General features: G+C 38.0%; 1 protein-coding gene across 1 annotated transcript in view; it reads left to right on the plus strand.

The window, feature by feature from the left end:
* LOC311074271 (histone-binding protein RBBP7-like) overlaps nt 1-18,155 on the plus strand; it is a 268,186-nt gene that overhangs the window by 209,851 nt on the left and 40,180 nt on the right. The gene's annotated exons all lie outside the window — the stretch shown is intronic.

Consider the following 18,155-nt stretch of genomic DNA (forward strand, 5'->3'; position numbering starts at 1 on the left):
ATTAGGATACTCCTATAAGCACGAACCCCGTCTGATTGGTCGTGGCGGCGGTGTTGCAGCGGTCTATAGAGATATTCTCAATGTTACTCAGAAAACGGGTTATAAGTTTATTTCGTTTGAAATACTTGTACTAAATGTTACGCTCTTAGATGTTAGAAAAAAATCCATATTATCTCTAGCCTTGGCTACCGTATATAGACCGCCTGGGCCTTACACTGATTTCCTAAAAGAGTTTGCAGATTTTCTCTCAGATCTATTGGTCAATATAGATAAAGCATTAATTGTTGGAGATTTTAACATACACGTAGATAATCCAAATGATGCATTAGGGGCTGCGTTTATAGATTTATTAAATTCCTTTGGGGTCAAACAAAACGTCACCGGACCAACTCATCGTCTTAATCATACACTCGATTTAATTATATCATATGGAACCGATCCAACCGATATAGATATCATTCCACAAAGTGATGATGTCACTGACCATTACTTGGTAACTTGCATATTACGTACTGCTGTAATATGTCATGCGGCGCCGCGTTTTCGACCAGGCAGAACAATCCTTCCATCCACCATAGATAATTTCTCGAGTTGCTTGTCTGATCTGTCTCAGCTGCTGCCTGAACCCAAACAAACAGATGAACTAGAAGAACTAACTAGCACTATGAGCACCATTCTCTCTAGAACATTGGATGTTGTTGCACCCGTTAGATTAAAAAAGGTTACAGAGAAAATTAAAGCACCATGGTACAATAATACTACGCATGTTCTAAAGAGAGAAACCCGTAATTTAGAGCGTAAATGGAAACAAACTAATTTAGAGGTCTTTAGAATCGCGTGGAAAGACAGTATGTCACGTTATAAAAAGGCCCTAAAAGCGGCCAGGGCTGAGCATCTCCGCAAACTAATAGAAAACAACCAAAACAATCCTAGGTTTTTATTTAACACCGTGGCTAGACTAACAAATAAACAGACGTCACCCGAACAAAATATCCCGTTACAGTTTAGTAGTAATGATTTCATGAACTTCTTCACTGAGAAAATAGAAAACATCAGAACCACAATTGTAAACGTTCAATCCTCAATCACGCCTTATAATTCAGCCTCAATTTTCCCCCCGCAAGAACAATTACAGTGCTTTACAACTATAGAACAAAAAGAGTTAAATAAACTTATCACTTCATCTAAAACAACAACATGTTTATTAGATCCTATACCAACTAAACTACTGAAGGAAGTGTTACCTGTAGTGGAAGAGCCTCTCCTCAATATTATTAACTCGTCTTTATCTTTAGGTCATGTTCCAAGAACATTTAAACTGGCAGTTATAAAACCTCTCATTAAGAAACCACAATTAGATCATAATAATCTAGCAAATTATAGACCCATTTCAAATCTACCTTTTATGTCTAAAATACTAGAAAAAGTTGTGTCCACTCAACTGGGCTCTTTCTTGCAAGAAAATGATATCTATGAAAAGTTTCAGTCTGGATTCAGGCCGCATCATAGCACTGAAACTGCGCTCGTTAAAATCACAAATGATTTACTCTTAGCTTCTGACCAAGGCTGTATCTCAATACTAGTTTTACTTGATCTAAGTGCTGCGTTCGATACTATAGATCATACAATACTCTTAGATCGACTACAAAATTATACTGGTGTTCAAGGACAAGCATTAAGCTGGTTTAGATCATACTTATCTGACCGCTACCATTTTGTCTATTTAAATGGAGAAAAATCGATCATAACTCCAGTAAACTATGGAGTGCCGCAGGGATCTGTGTTAGGCCCTCTGTTATTCTCAATATATATGATGCCACTTGGAAATATTATAAGGAAACATGGAATTAGTTTCCATTGTTATGCTGACGACACTCAAATATATATTTCATCACGGCTGGATGAAAACGCTAATTTATCCAAATTGACAGAGTGTGTTAAAGATATAAAAGATTGGATGACGCGTAATTTTCTTTTATTAAATCCAGACAAGACAGAGGTAATACTTATCGGTTCAAAAAACCGCCCACAGAACCTCTCACAATACAACTTTGACATCGTAGGATGTCCTGTTACTTTATCCTCTACAGTAAAAGACCTGGGTGTTATACTCGATTGTAACCTGTCTTTTGAAAATCATATTTCGTATGTTACAAAAACTGCCTTTTTCCACCTTAGAAACATTGCTAAGCTACGTAATATGCTATCAGTTTCTGATGCAGAAAAGTTAGTTCATGCATTCATGACCTCGAGACTAGATTACTGTAATGCTTTATTAGCCGGTTGTCCTGCATCCTCAATAAACAAGCTACAGTTAGTCCAAAATGCAGCCGCTAGAGTTCTTACTAGATCAAGAAAATATGATCATATAACACCGATTTTATCATCACTACAATGGCTACCTATAAAGTTCCGTATTAATTATAAGGCATTGCTACTGACTTATAAAGCCCTAAACGGCTTAGCTCCAGTCTATTTAACGGATCTTCTATCACCCTATAATCCATCGCGCTCTTTAAGATCAATAAATTCGAGGCTTTTGGTCATACCTAGGATATCCAGATCAACCAAAGGAGGGAGAGCATTTTCACATTTGGCTCCAAAACTCTGGAATAGCCTTCCTGATACTGTTCGTTACTCGGACTCACTCTCCCAGTTTAAAACTAGATTAAAGACGCATCTTTTCAGCCAGGCATTCATATAATATTGTTAATCTCACAGTTTCAAACTACAATCCGGCCTCTAGTTCATAAATGCCAGAGGAGAACTGGCCCCCGACTGAGCCTGGGTTCTCCCAAGGTTTTTTTTTCTCCATTAGGTCACCTGATGGAGTTTTAGGACACCATTAGGTCACTTGATGGAGTTTTTCGGTTCCTTGCCACTGTTGCCTTTGGCTTGCTCAGTTGGGGATATTTTGGGGATATTTAATTTTATTCTATCAATCAATAAATTCCACTAGAAACAAACTTTGTTGTATTATTTTATTTTAATACTGTGAAGCTGCTTTGATACAATCTGTATTGTAAAAAGCGCTATACAAATATACTTGATTTGATTTGATTTTGGTAGTCCCAAATATTGTCCACCGGTGTGACAACATTTTTTATGTTAATATTTAATCCAGAGATTGTGTGACCGATAAGACAAATATGCACAATCCTTATCAATTTGTCCTAATTACATTCCCACATCAAAAGTAACGAATAAAAATTCACAATCATGTTATTATCCCACTATAAGATGTACACATAGGGACTTTACCCAAACGTCTGGATTATTTTCATTATAATTAGTATAAAACCTAATGAAGCTTCATTCCATCCTTATATGTGCATAGTGATGATATCATTATTATACTATTCAACACCTTTTACATAAATTTGTGCATTTAAATGCCTTTTCCACTTATAATTCAGTTTTTCACACCACAGGACATTTCGTCACACCATTGGACTACAAAAAGTACCTGTATGCCCCTGTTTGTACAAAGTCACATTTATTATTTCTTGTTCAAATAATTTTAAAATTTAATTAAAATAAAGTTACAACTTCAAGTTCAAATGTGTTTTGTACAATAAAGTCAGAAGAAAGAAGAAGAAACCAACATTCCCATAAAAAAGACCTGGGAGCCATCGTAACATTTAGCAACATAACATGAACATGTAAACAAAATTTACCTGGCTTATTACTTTTCTTGCTCAAATTTATTTTAAAAATTCACTAAAATAAAAAGGTAAGTTTTAAGTTAAAAGTTATACGGGATAAAAAGTTAAAACTACTGTTCTCTGTATTTAATTCAGTCATATTTTTAGTACAACTCAAGTAAAATCATTTTTTGAACAGCCATAGGGCCACCTTGTCATATTTCATAACCTTAAATGGAATTGACCTAAAAAAACAGAAAAATTAACTTAAAAATAATTCATAGTAAATTGATTATTTTCTTTAGGAACTGTGCTGTACAACAGAGTACACCATGAAATTTAAAAAAAAAAAAAAATCAGTAGTGTTTGAGTTTAGGGACTCATCCGCCTTTCACACCTCATTGAGCAGCATCCAGTCATATTTGGTGAGCTGGGCTGCACACTGGTGGGGCTCTGGCTCAGAGATGACAATAGGTGCGTTTCCATTACAGATTTGCGCAAAACTTTTGCGTTTTTTTTTTTTTTTTTTAATATCTATAAAAAACGATTGCGAAATGACGGCGTTTCCATTAACCGATGTTATGCGACTACAGCGTAATTTTTTTCCTCTCATGATAAGTCATTCCAAAAATCATGGCAACGGACGTTGGTAGGTTTACATACACTCACCTAAAGGATTATTAGGAACACCTGTTCATTTTCTCATTAATGCAATTATCTAATCAACCAATCACATGGCAGTTGCTTCAATGCATTTAGGGATGTGGTCCTGGTCAAGACAATCTCCTGAACTCCAAACTGAATGTCAGAATGGGAAAGAAAGGTGATTTAAGCAATTCTGAGCGTGGCATGGTTGTTGGTGCGAGACGGGCCGGTCTGAGTATTTCACAATCTGCTCAGTTACTGGGATTTTCACGCACAACCATTTCTAGGGTTTACAAAGAATGGTGTGAAAAGGGAAAAACATCCAGTATGCGGCAGTCCTGTGGGCGAAAACGCCTTGTTGATGCTAGAGGTCAGAGGAGAATGGGCCGATTGATTCAAGCTGATAGAAGAGCAACTTTGACTGAAATAACCACTCGTTACAACCGAGGTATGCAGCAAAGCATTTGTGAAGCCACAACACGCACAACCTTGAGGCGGATGGGCTACAACAGTAGAAGACCCCACCGGGTACCACTCATCTCCACTACAAATAGGAAAAAGAGGCTACAATTTGCACGAGCTCACCAAAATTGGACAGTTGAAGACTGGAAAAATGTTGCCTGGTCTGATGAGTCTCGATTTCTGTTGAGACATTCAGATGGTAGAGTCAGAATTTGGCGTAAACAGAATGAGAACATGGATCCATCATGCCTTGTTACCACTGTGCAGGCTGGTGGTGGTGGTGTAATGGTGTGGGGGATGTTTTCTTGGCACACTTTAGGCCCCTTAGTGCCAATTGGGCATCGTTTAAATGCCACGGCCAACCTGAGCATTGTTTCTGACCATGTCCATCCCTTTATGACCACCATGTACCCATCCTCTGATGGCTACTTCCAGCAGGATAATGCACCATGTCACAAAGCTCGAATCATTTCAAATTGGTTTCTTGAACATGATAATGAGTTCACTGTACTAAAATGGCCCCCACAGTCACCAGATCTCAACCCAATAGAGCATCTTTGGGATGTGGTGGAACGGGAGCTTCGTGCCCTGGATGTGCATCCCACAAATCTCCATCAACTGCAAGATGTTATCCTATCAATATGGGCCAACATTTCTAAAGAATGCTTTCAGCACCTTGTTGAATCAATGCCACGTAGAATTAAGGCAGTTCTGAAGGCGAAAGGGGGTCAAACACAGTATTAGTATGGTGTTCCTAATAATCCTTTAGGTGAGTGTATATCACATTAGGCTTGTTATCCAAGCATTAATGGCAAGGAAAAACCCTTAGGCTACTTACAGCACATATGAGGAGTTTCTGGGTGTTTCTCCCTCATATCTGCTTCGAGGTCTTGATTGTGGCATTTATTTGAGGTTTAGAATCCAGTATTCCTGTAATTCTTTTGTCTTTTATGAATTTAATAAAGAACTCTGTCTCGTATTCTGTCCAAACACACCGCGTCTTCTAAGTCAGGTGACTGTAAATGCGCAAAAACTGTTTCCATTGCAGTTTTGCGAAATATTCCTTTTTAAAATTGCCTGAAAAACCTCCTCATGCGAGCGGAAAAACTTTTTTTCGATAAATGGGAGTTTTTGCGAAATTGACGTGTTTCCATTGAGCGTATTTCCAATTTGCAATTTCAATTTGCGCAATTTGAAGGGTAATGGACAAGTTGGTCCTTGCTGTACATAATGCAGTCTCGCCTAGCTGTGTGCAGACTGTTAACAATTGTTTTTAATTAGTAGGCTATTTAAACATTCTCTATGATAAAAAATGTTTGTAAAAAATATTTTAACAACACTGTTTTGGCGGTTATAGAGTTCTAATGACGGTGTTTAACTATAACAGTCAGTCTCACGGTCACACCTCTATCAAGGGGTACAAAATCATCACTCTCTCCCTCCTAACCTCCCCCAACCTCCCTCCATCTCACCCCCCCCACCTCCCTCCCTATCAATCTCCCCCTTCAAATTTCCCTCCTTTCTTACCTCCTTTACTCCTAACTTCCTCCCGCCTCCCAACCTCCCTGCTTCCTATCCCCTTCATAACTTCCCTCCCAACCTTTAGTAGCTAATTGTAGTAGTGATGTTTGCATTTTCTTTTTTTCAAGTTTTGCCTTTTTCCTAACCTTCCTAAAGCTGTCAATCATCTCACGTGAACCAACCAGATCATAAGGCTGTTCTAATGCAACGATGCTGTCTGTGTATAGTTCCTCATTCTGAGCTACAAACACAACTAAACACATCTCTTCATCTGATTCAAGAAGCTAATAATGCAGGATTCAAATATATCTGGTTTGTGTGTGTGATTTCTGTCCGATTTTGGTTATTTTATAGGAACAAAGAATGTTTACGTCCACTGGTGTGACAGCCATTTCCACCAGTGTGACACTGATTTCATGTCACACTATAGGACAGTGCTGTCACACCAGTGGACATTTTCAAGATCAAGGCCAGTTTGCGGCCTAGCTATATGAGAGACAGTCTTCAATCCTGACTAACAATGTTAAGGTTTACATTATTTTCAATAGTCAATCAATATAAATTGATTAAAATTTTCAGATCAATACTTAGATTATGTCACACCAAAGGACTGCATAATGGATCCCATTTCCAACAGTGCACGGAAATAGCAATATTATGAAAATATTTGAAACAGAACTCACCTTGTGGGCAGTTCATGTACTCCAGTGAGGTCTACTGTACTTCCTGGATGAAGAAGGGCCCCTCTCAGTAATAGGGTGCCCAAATTAATGCCCGTTTTATATCTACAGAATGGCGTCACACCAGGTGGACACCAGTTTTGCGGACAAAATGTAATGGGTCACAATTATTCTAAATGGGGACCTTATGACTTATAACCTTTAGTTTCATTAAGATAACACCGCTATAACATCTATTCAAGAATTTTAATGTATTTAGACTTATTTTTCATTTAATTACAGTAGTTTTAAGATAAGCAACGCTACCCCGGACAGTCACGCCAGTGGACAAATGTCATGTTTAAAACTAAATATTTACATATTTGAATTTTAATACTCATTAATTACAGATGTATTAGTTCTGGAAGATTATACTGTATATAACAACAGATATTTTAATGAAATATTATACATTTTTATTTATATTTGTCACCATGAACACAAAAATGTAGCGTCACGTCAACCACCCATTTACTGACTGATGGTTGTCAGCCTGGGACAACTGTTTGTTTGCGCTTAGGTGTTGTCCAAGTGGCAACAACAGAAGCCAACAGCAAAGCAGAAATACGCAAACATTTCCTTCATCTCTATAATTATTATTTAACTGGTTTCTTTGTTTTGTTCTTAAACCAGTAAATATTTGAAAAAATGAGTTAGTAGAAAGTATTGGAGTGGAGCCAGTTGAGCCCTACCTGTGCACGTGCCTGTGCGAGAGGCTCGGGAGCGCGCAAGCAGGTGACGTCACTGGCGGTAAATCCGACCCGGGACCATCACATAAAAATAAGAATACTTGCTTTCAGATGTCATAGCAAAAACCCGCAAAGTGGATAATTTTAATGTGAGATTACAACCCTTTCACACACAGGCAATAAAAAGAGGATTTGTTTAGCTACATACAGTACAGCACCTTTAACATGTATCTTTATACACAACTTTCTACATACCCGTAAAACTTCAAATAACGACTGACATATAAACGACTGACAAATAACGACTGATTTAGATGACATATGTAAAATCCAGCTCAGACTCACAAAAAATAACCATATTCTTTCTGGAAATATAATTGTAACGTACTGATAGACAGTAATTGAATTTAGACATGTTCAGACACACATTAATTTAATTATAGAAAAAATATATATTTTTCTATTTTGACAGGGCCCTGCTGGCTCTGACGGCACACCACTGCATGTAAAATAAAGCAAACCAAACAACTTGTAATCAACTTGTAATCACAGTAGACTTTGCTTACATGATGGAATATCATACATCTCACAAGTTATTTTGGACAAAAATACATTTATCCAGATTAAATGTTATTTGGGCTAAAAGTGGGTTACACATAGCCGGACTCGGGTCTATATTTAACCGAGACGTTGAAATGACAGCTATTGCTTGCTGGGTAGAAGAAGCCCAGGCTATTATTTGAAGTTTTACGGTATAAGAATACATTTGAACTAAACAACACACTAATGCCGAGTTCAGACTGCACGATTTTAGCCCCGATTTTGGCTCGCCAACAGGTTTTGAGAAATCGCCGACAAATGCCCGAAATCACAGGCAAATCGGAGCTCGTACACGCGAGTGACAATCACGCAGTGTGAATGAGCAAAGACGCGATCTGAGAGAATCACCGACGCCCGTGAGATATTTGGCATGCTAAATATCTGGACCTGTCGGCGATTCAAAATCCTGCTGTGTGAAAGTGTTCTGACTGAAAACTACATCGGCGATGACCGACAGCCAATGAGAGAGCAAGATACAGCGGGCAGTTCGGGCAGGACATAGGTCACAATATCAGTATTTTAATAGATATATTTACAATTATATCAAACAGAAACAAAGCACAAACATTTGCTTGACCAGCAGCAACAGCAGCACATTGCAAAATTATTTATTTACCCCCAACTCTCTTTGCAGAACACGCAGTCCTTGCTCCCCTTGTCTTCCCAGCCATTTTCTCATAGCCTACATAGCCTAATATGTTTTTATTTTTCTCCTCTTCGCTGCAAATCAGTGCACAGACAATTTGGATCGCAAGCTTCTTGCAGGCTATCATTTTTAATAATTTCAATCACGCGCGAGAACTGCGGTCTTACGGATTTTGCGCTATTTCCTTATCACTTCTCGCGTGTGTTTGGTTGCGAAACGTAGTTTGCGGACCAGACAGAAGTTGTCGGCGATTCTATGAAGATAAAATGATGCCATAAAGTATTGCATGCGCAGGGTAAGATTTGTGAAAGTGTACATAATATTGCAAGCGTAAATTAAATTTGCATGCGCAAGAGAAGATTTGTAAAGGTGTAAATCGCCTTTCAAGTGTAAGAAAAAAATATTTGCAGCATTTCACTGTTATTCGTAAGTGTAATTCATGTATTGTGAAGCTGCAGCTTCATGCTAACGCAAAATAAATATGATCTGTATTCCTCTGACTTCCATTTTTCCGCGCTTACACTTTTGGCACGGTTTTTACGCTCAAATACGGCCAAAAGTATTGCAGGCCCGTGGACAGCAATTTGCGACCGAAAACAACAGAGTTAGGAACTGCAAAACAGATTCACTGCATAAAATCAAACTTTGTGTAAAAAATAAACTGTTGCAAATGTCTAAATGTGTGCATAGGGCAACAAAGTTACCGAAATAACCCGATTTGTACAGTTACGTCGTTCTTTTACCTGCGCTTCCAGTTTTGGCACGATTCTCTCACTCATTGAGTTTTGCAAGCGCGAAGAGGAGGGCGGGACCACCTTCATCATTTAGCCAATCAGATGAGCTTCTCGCTGACTCTAGGTTTACTCTTATCTGATTGGTTCAATAAACACGCCAGTCACCAGAACACATCTTTATCTTCATTTGGCTCAGAAACTTTCTGGTTGCCGAAATGGTACTTTTAATGCACACATACATGTTAAATAAATAGATAAACAAATAAATAAACAAATAAGTCATTGCTTAATAAGCTGTGCACCATTAGGCTGATTAAAGCTGACTAACATTCATACTGAATTTTAAGCTGGTACGTTACTGGATTGAAATTTGATATATTATATAATCTTTTACACCACTGAGCAGATGTTAAACTTTACAATCAAAACATTTAATACCCATTCTTTATGTAATAATACAATTCTGATGCAGTGTTTTTCACATCATGTCTCTGTTCGTGGCATTTAACACTCAATTACATATTTTGAAAACCTGAGTACGTATCAATCTCTCCTCTCCTCCTTTTCTGTTGATGTTCATGCTGCAAAATCTTCATACTTCCACAACAAGATCAACAACTCCTCCAACACACGATTACTCTTCAAGACATTCAACTCTATCCTCTGTCCACCTCCACCACCACCCGCCTCCTCCTTAACTGCTGATGATTTTGCGACCTTCTTCACCAACAAAACAACATCTATCAGCAGTCAGTTCCCAGCTCCTCACACACAGGAACCCAGACCGACCCCTTCTACAGCCAACATCCCTCTGTCCTCCTTTTCTCCACTAACCGAGGAAGAAGTATCTACACTTCTCCTCTCCAGTCACCCTACCACCTGCCCTCTAGACCCCATCCCCTCACACCTTCTACAGGCCATCTCTCCCACACTTCTACCAGCACTCACACACATCATCAACTCATCCCTCCATACTGGCATTTTCCCTACAGCATTCAAGCAAGCTCGGGTTACTCCACTGCTTAAAAAACCAACGCTAAACACATCATTTGTAGAACACTACAGACCTATCTCTCTCCTACCATTCATTGCGAAGACACTTGAAAGAGCTGTTTTCAACCAAGTAACATCCTTTCTGTCTCTCAACAACCAGCTGGATGCCAACCAATCCGGCTTCAAGAAAGGGCATTCTACTGAGACTGCATTACTGTCTGTCACAGAAGCCCTACGGATTGCAAAAGCTGCTTCTAAATCTTCAGTCCTCATCCTCCTGGATCTGTCTGCTGCCTTCGACACTGTGAATCATCAGATCCTTCTGTCCAGCCTCTCATCACTGGGCATCACAGGAACTTCACTCCACTGGTTTGAGTCCTATCTCACAGGTAGGTCCTTCAAGGTCGCATGGAGAGGCGAGGTATCCAGAGCACATCAACTGACCACAGGTGTTCCCCAGGGTTCAGTTCTTGGTCCCCTCCTCTTCTCCATCTACACCACATCACTGGGACACATCATACAAGCACACGGCTTCTCCTACCACTGCTATGCTGATGACACACAGCTCTTCCTCTCATTTCAACCAGATGATCCCACAGTAGCTCCACGGATCTCAAGCTGTCTGGTGGACATCTCGACGTGGATGAAGGAACATCACCTGCAGCTCAACTTGGCAAAGACTGAGCTTCTCGTCCTCCCTGCCAATCCGTCTCTACAGCACAACTTCACTATCCAGCTAGAGTCATCATCAATCACCCCATCAAAGTCGGTGAGAAATCTTGGAGTAACGTTTGATGACCAGCTGACCTTCACAGATCACATTTCAAAGACAGCTCGATCATGCAGGTTTGCACTGCACAACATCAGGAAGATCAGGCCTTTCCTAACTGAGCATGCAACACAACTTCTCGTCCAGGCCCTGGTCATTTCTAGGCTTGACTACTGCAATGCTCTCCTGGCCGGACTTCCAGCATGTGCAACTAAACCCCTACAGATGATCCAGAATGCTGCAGCTCGTCTTGTCTTCAACGAGCCAAAGAGGGCCCACGTCACTCCTCTATTCTGCTCACTGCACTGGCTACCTCTCACTGCTCGCATCAAGTTCAAGGCATTGACGCTTGCTTACAGATCTATCACAGGCTCAGCTCCCTCCTACTTTCACTCACTCCTACGAGTCTACATCCCTACCAGAAGCCTACGATCGGCCAACGAGCGACGTCTCGTGGTTCCATCCCAGAAAGCCACAAAATCACTTTCCAGAACATTCTCATTCACAGTTCCATGCTGGTGGAACGCTCTCCCCTCCCTCATCCGGAATGCAGAATCCCTGACAACCTTCAAAAAACATCTGAAAACCCATCTCTTTCGTGAGCACTTAACCTCATAAAAAAAACAAACAAAAAAACTCCCCTTTCCCTCTAAACCACACTTATCGGGCTTATGCTACTCTGAATAATGCCTGAACTTTGTATCTTGAGCACTTCTTGCGCTGCCTTTTGTTTTTTGCCTCTTCATGATGACTCGCTTAATCTAGTCCTACTTTGTAAGTCGCTTTGGATAAAAGCGTCTGCTAAATGACTAAATGTAAATGTAAATGTAAATGTGTAAATGTAAATGAAATATTGTCTTGGTAGCACTGTCAATATTGATTCTGATTTAGTGATTACTTTCGTGTGACTGATCAAGCTATTATATGTAGCTAGTATAAATAACAAAATGCTTTCTCTGTGTCCAGATTTGACTGTAATGAAAAACTGATACTAAATCAACATAAACTCAACTTTGACAAAAAGTAACTAATTATGTCTGAATAAAAACCCAGCAACCAGGGAATATACAGCATCTTGACATGTTCATATATAGGGCTATACAGTCATCTAGTGGTTACACCATGGCATTGCAGGTGATAAATGGTGCATAATTTAGAGATGCTCTTAAATACACGAAAAAAATATAATTGTAACATAATAATAGTGGAATCCTCCCAATCAGTAGACAGGTGAAATTATGCATGCAGTAGTTCAGATACAATTTTTTTTTTCTTAACACACCAGCTCGAAATTCAGTATGGACTCATATAGTCATCCTAATGGTGCACAGCTTATTAAGCAATCATGACTTATTTGTTTATTTATTTGTTTATCTATTTATTTAACATGTATGTGTGCATTAAAAGTACCATTTCGGCAACCAGAAGGTTTTTGAGCCAAATGAAGATAAAGATGTGTTCTGGTGACTGGCGTGTTTATTGAACCAATCAGATAGTAAACCTAGAGTCAGCGAGAAAAATGGAAGTCAGAGGAATACAGATCATATTTATTTTGCGTTAGCATGAAGCTGCAGCTTCACAATACATGAATTACACTTACGAATAACAGTGAAATGCTGCAAATATTTTTTTCTTACACTTTCACAAATCTTACCCTGCGCATGCAATACTTTATGGCATCATTTTATCTTCATACGATTCTTCCTCCTGAAAGTCATGCAGTGTGAAACCTCCTGTCGCCGATGCATTGTGCAGTGTGAACACACCAGCAACTGAATGTTTCCCCAGATAGTCACGCAGTGTGAAAAAAAACAGTGACCGACTTCTTTGAAAATCGTGCAATCTGAACTCGGCTTTACACACTAACAAAACTATGGGATGATTATAGTCTCAATATGATTGACACGTGCAAGCACACTTATCAATGAACTTCATACATGTTGCAGAAATGTTTTATCCATGCCTTTCAATTTGCGTGTGCAAAATTCAAAATTGAATGAATGTGAAGCAATTTGTACAAATAGAGACATTTTTGTGAATACAAATATTTTCCTTTGTATTAGTGTATCATAATTTGCGCATGCAACACAGAAGATGTGCATGTGTGGATCAGGTGACGCGCGTGCATTCATTGACGTCTTTTCTGAGTCGATCTCATTTGATTCATTTGGATTTTGAGACTTTCTTTTCGCGGTTTTTAAGCATTTCACAACCCACACACAAACAACTACAAATGAATAGGCCTGGTGCTAATTATTAATGTGTGCACAACTACCCATCTATTTGACAAATTCACAAATGTGCGTCACTACATTTAAACTATTACAATACAACTTGTGTGTGCAAAATCCAAAATCACATGAATGTGCAGCATTTTGTACAAATAGAGACATAGTTGTTAATACAAAACCTCGATTTTAAATTAATGTAGGCCAGAATTTGTGCGTGCAACAAGTAAGATGTGCATTTGTGGATCAGGTGACACGCGTGCATTCATTGACTCGTTTCTGAGTCGATCCTATTTGATTCATTTGGATTTTGAGACTTTCATTCCGCGGTTTCGCCTTGCTCGATCCACACACAGCTGTCTGAGAAAACCTGCTACCACTAGATGGCAGTATTCTGCTGAAACAGACAACGGCAGCGTAATCAAGCGTTCTTCCTCATTTAAGACGCTTAATGTGAGTGATATTGAAGCACCACATTTAGTACACAATATTGGCCTACCTTATTAATAAAGCATATTTATAGATGCAAACAGATTGCATCAGATTATGAACAACACTCATAGAAAAACATTATAAAACGCTTAACGTGCAATAGCGCGTTGCATGTTCAATAAGGTGTATTGGCTACTGAGTTTAAATATCACCGTCATTACTGCATTGACGTTAAGCTTTTTCTTTATAATATGCGCTATGGGAGGAAAACTATATAGCCTACAGACAAGAGCCTATGAACGCGACGCGCGGCGTTTCACGTTAATGGCATTTCCCTTCCTGAGCCTGTTAAAAAGAAAAAGCTTAACATGAAATTCTGCAGTTGCGTTTAACTTTGCGTGTGTATGGGAGAGCAACCGGTCCGAGAGCTCGGTGAAGCAAGTTTTAGGTTTTGATATTCGCCGCATTTTCTAAAGGGACCATCTGCAAATTCCACTCACAGTCAAAAAAATATAAACGTCCAGTCATTCATTCAAATTATAGTAAATGCAAATTTACCTGTAAGTCAGTCTTACAGGAACCTTCTACGAGCTTTGGAATTTGAAAATGTCTGTTTTTAAATATTAAAAGTAATTTTAATTAAAACAAATTATACGTTTTAACGCAGTTAGTGGAATTGGCAGACGTTCCCTTGTGCATCATGAGCTGTGGTTAGCGCGTCAAATCATTCTCATGTATAAATATCAGGGACGGATTATGACTTGTAAAGGCCCTGGGGCCAGTTATCTCCAAAGGCCCCCCCAGCCCCCCTCAGTTCAATAATAAAATCGTTTTTCGATAAATATATTGCACACAAGGCCGTAACCAGGGTTTGAAAATAAGTGAGGTCCGGGTTTGTCCAAGGACATTTTAATTTTGCATTAACAGTTTTAGTTTACTGACTTAAAAGGATCTTCGTTGTACTATGCTGGAGTAAAGTTCATAAATGATCGTTCTTTCCCATAGGATTTTGTAAAACTATGATGGGTGGACCTCTGTCCCTCTAGGGGGGTTCGGGGGCATGCTCCCCCGCAAGAAAATTTTGTACATTTTAACCCAGCGGGCACCTTGATGTCAATTTGACGTCAAATATTAGACAAAATTTGATCAAGATGCTGCAAAACATAATTTCAAAGTCAGATTATACATCAAGTCCTTCCAGTGGTTAATTGGTGAAAATATTAGGTTTATCCCATACTGAAATTGATTATTTAAGTATATGGGCCAACATGTTTGACATTGAGTTGACGTCAAATCAACGTCGTGTTATAGGCGTTCAGTTGACGTCATATTGACATCACATTGATATCAATGTAAATAGCAAATTTTTTTCTTTACTGGGGCCTCAAAATGCATCCATTCGGCACATGTTTTGAATCATATGTTGTTTGATTTCTGCATGAAAGTGGACTTCTGTAACTTCTGTGCTTAAAAACATATAAACAACAACAACAAAAAACTATTTATAAATAAACATGTAGGCCTATGTAAATTACTGATAATGAAAGAAGTGAATAGTATTATATTTTACAAAAAATATACTGATTTGCTTAATTAAAAAAAAAATGCAGCATTTTTGCTGTAACCCCACATAAAGTATGTGTATATCCTTATTTTTTTATATACTTTAAAATTAAAATACATTTGCCATAATTGATAATGAATTTGTAATACCAAGTATATACAGTATTACAAGTTACAACTACATGTTCATTTATGGAAAATTTAAATTTTTCATTAAATTTAGTGAACAGGTTACATATTTTAAAATGATTTCGATTTTCTTGTCTTCAACTGATAGATGCAATGCTAGGGTTCTTAAAAAAATCATATTTATTTTTCAGAAATTCTATTTTCTTTTTTATTATGAAAAATGTAGGGCATACAATGCCCATTCATATTCTCTATTCCTAATACCACCTGTAGATGGCGCCTTTTTCACATTCTCGGGTTTTTCTGTAGCTGAAGAATGGACTACAATTAATTAATTTATTTTTGTGTGCAATTTGATGCAAACCTAGTTTGACATAATGTTATACATGTATACACGGAAAAAAAAAGAAAAGAAAAAATATTTGGAGGATTTACGAGGATTTCAGAATAACGACTTGCACACGAATGACTCATTTGAACCGCTTCATTTAAGCTATTGAACTTTTCAGTCACTATAGGAATATAAGAGATCATTGAATCATTTAAAATGAACCACAGAGAATGCAAGATGTGAATGAGCTTTGATCATTTAGTAAGACTGGTTAATTCAGTTGGCCATTGTGGGCTGAAAAGTTAGTTGAAGATGATAAAAAGCTTTATTTGATAAAAAAAAAAAAAAATCCTGTTTGGTTGAATAAGTAATGTTTTATATAACTTATAACTTAATAATTGTCATTTTCATCTAATTTTATTAGAAATAATAATAAGTTGAAGTCATTTTGGTTAAGCCACTTAAAGGAGCTGTATGTAAGAAATGTATTTCAATTAATCATAAAATGGCCCTGATATGTCACTAGACATTAAGAAATCATGCTCATTTCAAATACTTATATCATTGACAACAGTAGTATGGCCAGGATATTGTCATTTAAAAAGTGAAGTTGCAGCCCTCAACTCTGCCGTGCAAAGGCAAAAGACCGTAACTTCGTTTTTGGTCGAAAATGAGTTATTTATATTTTTGGCACATTCAAGACCTTCTTTATCATGTGGATATAAGTATCTTGAATCAATTCCGTTTTTTTTTTCGAGAAAATAATGATTGTCTTAACAGTAACTTCCAAAAGCCCATGAGAAACCAAGGCAGAACACCGTAACATCAGCTAGGCTACCGCTCTTTGGCTTTGTTTTGGAACGTTCAAATTGAGTTACGGTGCTCTGCCTTTGTTTTGCAGCGCGTCAATATGAAGTTACTGTGCCGGTGTTCAATCAAATAATACTACCTACCAGATTGTACAGTTATCTGCCTTTGTTTTAATATCCATTAAAATTAAAATTATGGTGTAGCCTGTGTACTTTGTACAGCTGCCATCAGTCGCTCTAACTTCTGATGTCCTCAGAGCGGTCAGAACATTTAGTAGGCTATGGTCTGAACTAGAGCCCGACCGATATATCGGCAGGCCGATATTATCGGCCGATATTAGGCATTTTCCTAACTATCGGTATCGGCATTTATAAGGGCCGATAAATTAATATTTAAAAAAATGCAGCATGCAGTGATTTATGTAAGGATGGCGCTGCCAATAAAGCACCTAAAAAGCTGTTACAAAGAACTGGCAAAAGTGGCAAAAAAATAACAGCCGCGTCCAGTGTAGACACAGTGTTAAAGCTCATTCTGCTACGTTACAACATAAAGCAATATTCCAATAATTTATGTAATTATAACACTTTATATAGGGCCATTTTGCATTAAAAGTAGCCAGATGGAGACGCAACACGTTCAGAATTAATACACTTTTAGTAAACTACAGAACAGCGCGAGCGGGAAGCGGCGCACCTCACGCGGGCAGAGAATGCATCCGAGAACGGACACTGTTAGTGATATAAAACGCACACACAGGTCTGTTAAATTAAGCAATACTTTTAAGGTAGTCTAATATTTTTCTGACTAACAAAATTACTGACACAGTAAAGGGTAGATTTAAATAAAGAAAAACGAAATTTAAATAAAGAAAAACGAAATTTAAATAAAGAAATTAAACGAAATTTAAATAAAGAAATTAAACGAAATTTAAATAAAGAAAAACGAAATTTAAATAAAGAAAAACGAAATTTAAATAAAGAAATTAAACGAAATTTAAATAAAGAAAAACGAAATTAAGTTAAATTAAAAAACGAGATTAATTTAGATTGATAATAACGGGTAAAAAGTCTAATACATTTTTTTTCTATTATTCTATTTTCCACAATGTCAAAGCAACACAGCTTAATCCAAAACACAAGCTCAGGCAAGCACTTCGGTCCATACAAACTCCACTGTTCTGCGCTCTTGCCAGAGAAGACTTGCGCGTCGGTTCTATTTCTGGCATGCACGCGTTTTCCGC

The sequence above is a fragment of the Abramis brama genome, assembly GCF_963993115.1.
Source record: "Abramis brama genome assembly, chromosome: 23".
Lineage (NCBI taxonomy): Eukaryota > Metazoa > Chordata > Actinopteri > Cypriniformes > Leuciscidae > Abramis > Abramis brama.